Raw genomic sequence first — 6,000 nt, 5'->3', positions numbered from 1 at the left:
CTTAAGTTGATCCTTTTAATGTGAATTAACAAACTACTAATCCTCAAAGATTGACCCTAGCAGAATTTCCAGCTCTTCTCTGAACATTTAAAGGAGCTAGAAACCTAGTTTCCTTTGTACTTCACCTTGCTCCTTTTAGACTTGCCCCATTAAACAACCTTGCCTCATTCTCCAACTTCTACTCAGGCAGCTTCAGATCCAAATAAAGACAACAGCATCTAATATTTATTAAGATACAAGTGCCAGGCATTGTACTATGTACTTTACATTGACTGATTGATTTAGCATTAATGGCAATTGCATGAGACAGGTAATATTACTATCTCTATTATACAGATGTGAAGACTGAGGTACACAAGTTAGGTAACTGTTACTCCTCCTCCTCCTCCTGTCCACCGCTCCAGCACCCTGGCAGCTCCAGCAGATGTTGACTCACTTGTGGTTCTTGTTTGCTCTGTCCTGGGTCACTTCTTACTCAAGACTGATAATGTCTTCCTGGATAGTAGACTGTTCCTAACCTGGGCTGTATGCCATAGTCCCTTAGGTTTTTCAAAGTACATTGAATCAGATCTACGCATTGGGAAGCCCAGGAAATTATATTTTGGCAAATCTCCCCAGTGAAATCAAATAATCATCCTAAGCATCTCTTGTCCAATAGATGTGGGAGATGCACTGCGAGTCAGAAGTCCAATGCTTTCTCCGCATGCAGCAACGATGACCGCATGAATTTCAACCAGTCATCAGCTGCAGTTCTCAGGACGAGAATGAGAATACTTCACAGACTTCTCAAATTATGCTACTGTGTAAAAAGAATGTGCTTGATATAGTTTGAATATATGTCCCCTCTAAATCTCATGTTGAATTGTAATCCCCAATGTTAGAGGTGGCCTGGTGGGAGGTGATTTGATCATGGGGTGGATTTCTCATGAATGATTTAGTGCCATCCTCTTGCTGCTATCCTTGCAATAGTGAGTGACTTCTTGCGAGATCTGGTTGTTTAAAAGTGTGTGGCACCTTCCACTGCCTCTTGCTCTTGTTCCTGCCATGTAAGACACCTGCTCCTCCTTCAACTTCTGCCATGACTGTTAGCTTCCAGAAGCCTCTGCAGAAGCAAATCTTGGTGCTATGCTTTCTGTACAGCCTGCAGAACCATGAACCAATCAAATCTCTTTTCTCTTTACATTACCCAGTCTCACATATTCCTTTATAGCAATGCAAGTGTGGATCTGCTGAGTGGTTACAACCATTTTAGCTACTTCCAGCATAGATGAAGGCCAGCATGGGTACTCGTGCTGATTTGGAGAGAATATTTTCAGGGTAGGTGCATCGTACCTCTTCCCTTCCCTTTATATCCAATCTGGTGGGTAGGTGGCAGAGGTACAGGCTGAGGGTGGAGTGGGAGTGTTTCTGTTCTTTACCTTCATCAACCCAGACCCTAATACACAGATGACCAAATGCCAGTCATTCATGGCACTGCCTTAAAGTAATGGCAAACAAATTGTTTATCAGTTTATCAGTGTTTTATTGTCATTTTTGAAAGCCCCATCCTTGAAATTATTATAAGTATTAAGAAGTACAACTCCACAACCTGTTCTGGACTCCTATAAGTCTGTAGGGACGGGGTGGGGGCAGTTTGAAAATACAAAAGGGAAAGCTACTGATGAATTTGATCTTTTTGGCTTGACCCCTGGCTGATCATCCAATTCCCTGGCCACATCAGAGGGTTTAGAATTACTGACCAAGGTGGGAAGGCCATCCTCATTAAAGCAAGGAGCATTTTTCCTTCCAAAGCATTTGTACTGTTTGTATAGAGTGTACTTTTATCCTGTGTGGCATAAGAGAATGCACACAGGAAACATTTGGTCTAATGCTAATCCATTAACAGGCAGGCAGACTCTGTACCCACCTGAGCTATTACCTAGGCACGTGATATATTTAAAATTGTTTTCTTCTTTGGCTATGCCTGCCATAAATTCTTCACTTTGAACTCTTTTTTTGGCTACGGTATCATAATATATGAGGTTTCTCTCTAAAGATTTTTTTTCTGTTTCTCCCAAGAGCATAAGGACTCTCTTACAGAATGTGGATAATGCAAATTTTTTATTCTGAGAAGAAAATCTCCTCACTTTTTCCCTCCTTCCCTCTGTCACTTTACAAAGTGCAGAAGTGAAGGAGAAGGGCAGGCTTCTCCATGTAGTTCTCCCTCCTAAGCAACACCATCATATTAGAAAACGTTGATATGAACAGAAAAACCCAGATAATAAGGATGATGACTTACACTGTGGATCATGTGCAAAGAGAAGATGCTAACTAACCAACCAATGATAAAATGATGTCCTGCATTTCTGCAGCTCATTTCCTTCATCTCTCTACAATGTTGGTAAATATTAGCAAATTTCCTCCACCTCCTCAGGTGACAATTGGTCAATTGGAGAAACTCATCTGCATTTGTGGTGGAGTCTACAGAAAGAACCCTCCCATTCTGTTAAGTCACTTATTTGCCTTTTTAAGTTACTTATTTGCCTTTTTTTTTTTTTTTTTTTTTTTTGACAGGGTCTCATTTTGTCACTCAGGCTGGAGTGCAGTGGTGCAATCTTGGCTTACTGCAACCTTGACCTCCTGGGTTCAAGGAATCCTGCCCCAGCCCCCTAAAGTAGCTGGTGTGTGCCACCACGCCTGGCTGATTTGTGTATACTTATTTGCCTTTAAAAAGAATGACATTTTGAGAAACTTTTTCTCTTTTATGATCTTGTTCTTTGTTCATCTCTTGATGGGAGAAAAGGAGACCGATACCACAAGCTGGTGATACCACATCTGGGGGACACCTGTAGTCTTTTGATGCCCTGAATATTAATCCTCTCACAAGACAGCCTCTATTTCTTCCCAATAACTGCAATATAGAGCACTTTTATCTTGCTTCAGTATGATGTAAAATGTGGTTCTATATGATCATAAAATTGGTTTAAATGCAATTATTTCAAGACTAGTTAATGGACATTTATTATTTAACAATATCTTTTAAGGTCATTTGCAGCCAGGAAGGAAAAAGCTAACTTCTTTATCTTCTCTTTATTCCACTAAGAAACATATATTTGTTACTGAAAATGCTCACTAATGATTTTAGCTTATTTGTTAATTTAGGTTTGTTTTCTAATAAAACTGGGGTGCAGTTATTTGGCTACCTGAATTGGTAGCAAATAATCTTTTAAAGAGAAATACTTGACTCTCATTACAGCACTTGTTTCTGAAAGGCTATAAGCTGCTACTTAGAAGTGGTACCAGACTTTCTCCCCATGTGAATTCATTTTTCAAGCTACCATCTTCAAGGTTATTATCCAGTTCAGGCAGAGGCTGCTGTTAATGAAAGCCAGAGAGCTTTCTCCTACTCACTAGTGACCTCTAAGACGTCTTCACCAATTATCGTTTCCATTCTAGTCTGTCGAAAGCCACTGCCAGTAAAATCTATAACAGTTGTTTCAGCCTCTTCTCCCTGTGATCCCTCATCCCAGGATAGCAGCTGGACTGGTCTTTGGATCGACAGCAGTTCAGCCCTCCCGACTGCTCTGAAGTCCCAGGGAGTGTTTATAACATCAGCCTTCAGATGGCTGCTCAGTTCAGGGCAACCCTGTTTTCTCTAATGTTGGTTGGGCAGGAAGCAGGGCTTTGTGCAGGAGGAAGAAAAAAATATAGCATTGAATGAAATTATATTTTAGATTTTGGGAGCTGGAAGGGCTCCTGGAGTTTATGTAGGCAACCTTTATTATTAGTCTTGATCTTCATGTGGTAAACCACACTAAAATCTTTCTCCCTGCTCCCTGTAGCAGTGGGACGTGCAAAAATGGACCTCATGAAAAACACAAACCATCAGAGACTATTTACTCCTCCCCCTCCCCAACCAGAAAGGAACAGGGAGAGAATTAACCTAAGAGTCTGTTTGTGTGGCATGGTTTGAGGCACTGGGATACGAGACGTGCTTTTTGTTCTATACAGCAAACAGCCTAGTAGAAAACAGACAAGTAAATCAGCCCCTCTTCTGACCAGGGTAATATGTGCCACACTAGTAGCACACACAGGGCACTGAGAGCATGGAGGAGGGCATTTAAATTTGACTTGGGGAGCAAGTCGCTAAAGGCTTCTTGGAGGAGGTGAGGCTTGACTTCATTCTGATGAAAGAGTTGCAATCAACTGGTAGAAATATAGCTGCCTGGGGGTCAGGAAACCTGAATTCTGCATCCAGCAAAGCCACTCATATGACCATGGACAAAAATCTATACATTAAAAAAACGTGGCAAGAAAACCTTACACAAGAGCGTAGAGAAAAACGAGGCCATGCTTCAAAAAGAAAGGCCATGCTCCTTTCTTAAACCCTTCTGTCCTCAGACCTCTCCGACAGGTGAAAAGACCCAGAGAGGTTCACCCTGGTGCTTGTCAACAGCAGCAGCCCCAGGGAATGGTGACTTTAAATATTTGAAATGACAAGTGAGAACAATTGTCTCTGAGGTCTTTTACCCTGAAAACCATAAAGGTTTGCAACTGGGGATTTATCTGATTGCCCTGGGCTCTCACACAGGCTGTCACTGTTTACACATTAGTTGGAAAGGTGTCTTCAGCTGGCTTCAGCCAGTAGCTCCCCACAGTAAAGATGAGGGTCCTTTCCTCAGACTTAGAGGCTCTATATTATTATGGTGCGTTACTTTATTACTAGCGTATATTAAGTGTCTTTTCAGTGTCATGCATTAGACTGGAAACTGTTATACACAGGTGGCATGCTCACAATCCCTAAGACACATGCAGTTCAGCAGGAGAGACTAACACTAAAATCCATGATGACAGAACAATGTAATAAATCCTATAACAAGGCAGGGACCCAATGGACATGGATGAGATCCTGCTGAGGGGCGCAGGCAGCGAGGGATTCTTGGACGAGTAAATCCTTGAGCACAGAGTTTGAAGGAGAAAGTGCAATTAGCTGGATGAATATGCATGTTTGTATGTTAGGGATGGGTGGAAAGGGATGTGGTTAAAATAGCCTTCCAAACACAACGATTTGGCCAAAGCATTTGTCCTTTCTTCAAATGCTTTGAATAAACTTCTAACTACTTAGTACTCAAAAATTAATCCCAGAGGGATGATATCTATCTTCGCCTCAGTTTTTATTTTATTGTATTTTTTTAGACAGCATCTCTTTCTGTCGCCTAGGCTAGAGTGCAGTGGCATGATCTTGGCTCACTGAAACTTTTGCCTCCGGGTTCAAGTGATTCTCCCACCTCAGCCTCCTGAGTAGCTGGGACTATAGGCGAATGCTACCAGCCCAGCTAATTTTTTTTATTTTTAGTAGAGATGGGTTTTTGCCATGTTGGCCAGACTGGTCTTGAACTCCTGGTCTCAAGTGATCTGCCCACCTCGGCCTCCCAAATGCCGTGGGATTACAGATGTGAACCACTGTGCCCAGCCTTCCCTTCAGTTTTAAAGAGCAATGAAATAAAACTTGCTCTACTCACACAGTAATTTTTAGGATAAACTTGCTGTTGGAGATGTTAGAGATCATTTCTTCACAGCCCTCTCTGATGCCCAAATTTTCTATGCAGAAACATTCTTGAGAAGAAACTTTTCAGGCATCCATAGGCATTTTGCTAATGATAAAGTAAAGATAGAGAAAGGGTTTGGTAGGCTTAAACTTCCTTTTTATATTCAGAATATTAAGCATTAAGGTTTAAGAATTTGGGTTCTGGAACCAGACTGGCAGCAAACCCTGACACTACAACTTTCTAGGTGTTGACCTTGGGCAAATTACTTAAAATCTATGATCCTCAGTTTCATCATCTCTAAAATAGAGAGAGTAATAGTCTAACCACTTCATGGGATAATCTTTGTAATGGATTTAACACAGTACCTGGTATAGAGTACATGCTCAATAAATTATCTGTCTGTCCATCTATCTATCTATCTATCTATCTATCTATCTATCTATCTACCTATCTATCTATTTATCTACTATCC

This window comes from Macaca thibetana, chromosome 1 (genome assembly GCF_024542745.1).
Source record: "Macaca thibetana thibetana isolate TM-01 chromosome 1, ASM2454274v1, whole genome shotgun sequence".
NCBI lineage: Eukaryota > Metazoa > Chordata > Mammalia > Primates > Cercopithecidae > Macaca > Macaca thibetana.
This window is presented reverse-complemented; position numbering follows the sequence as displayed.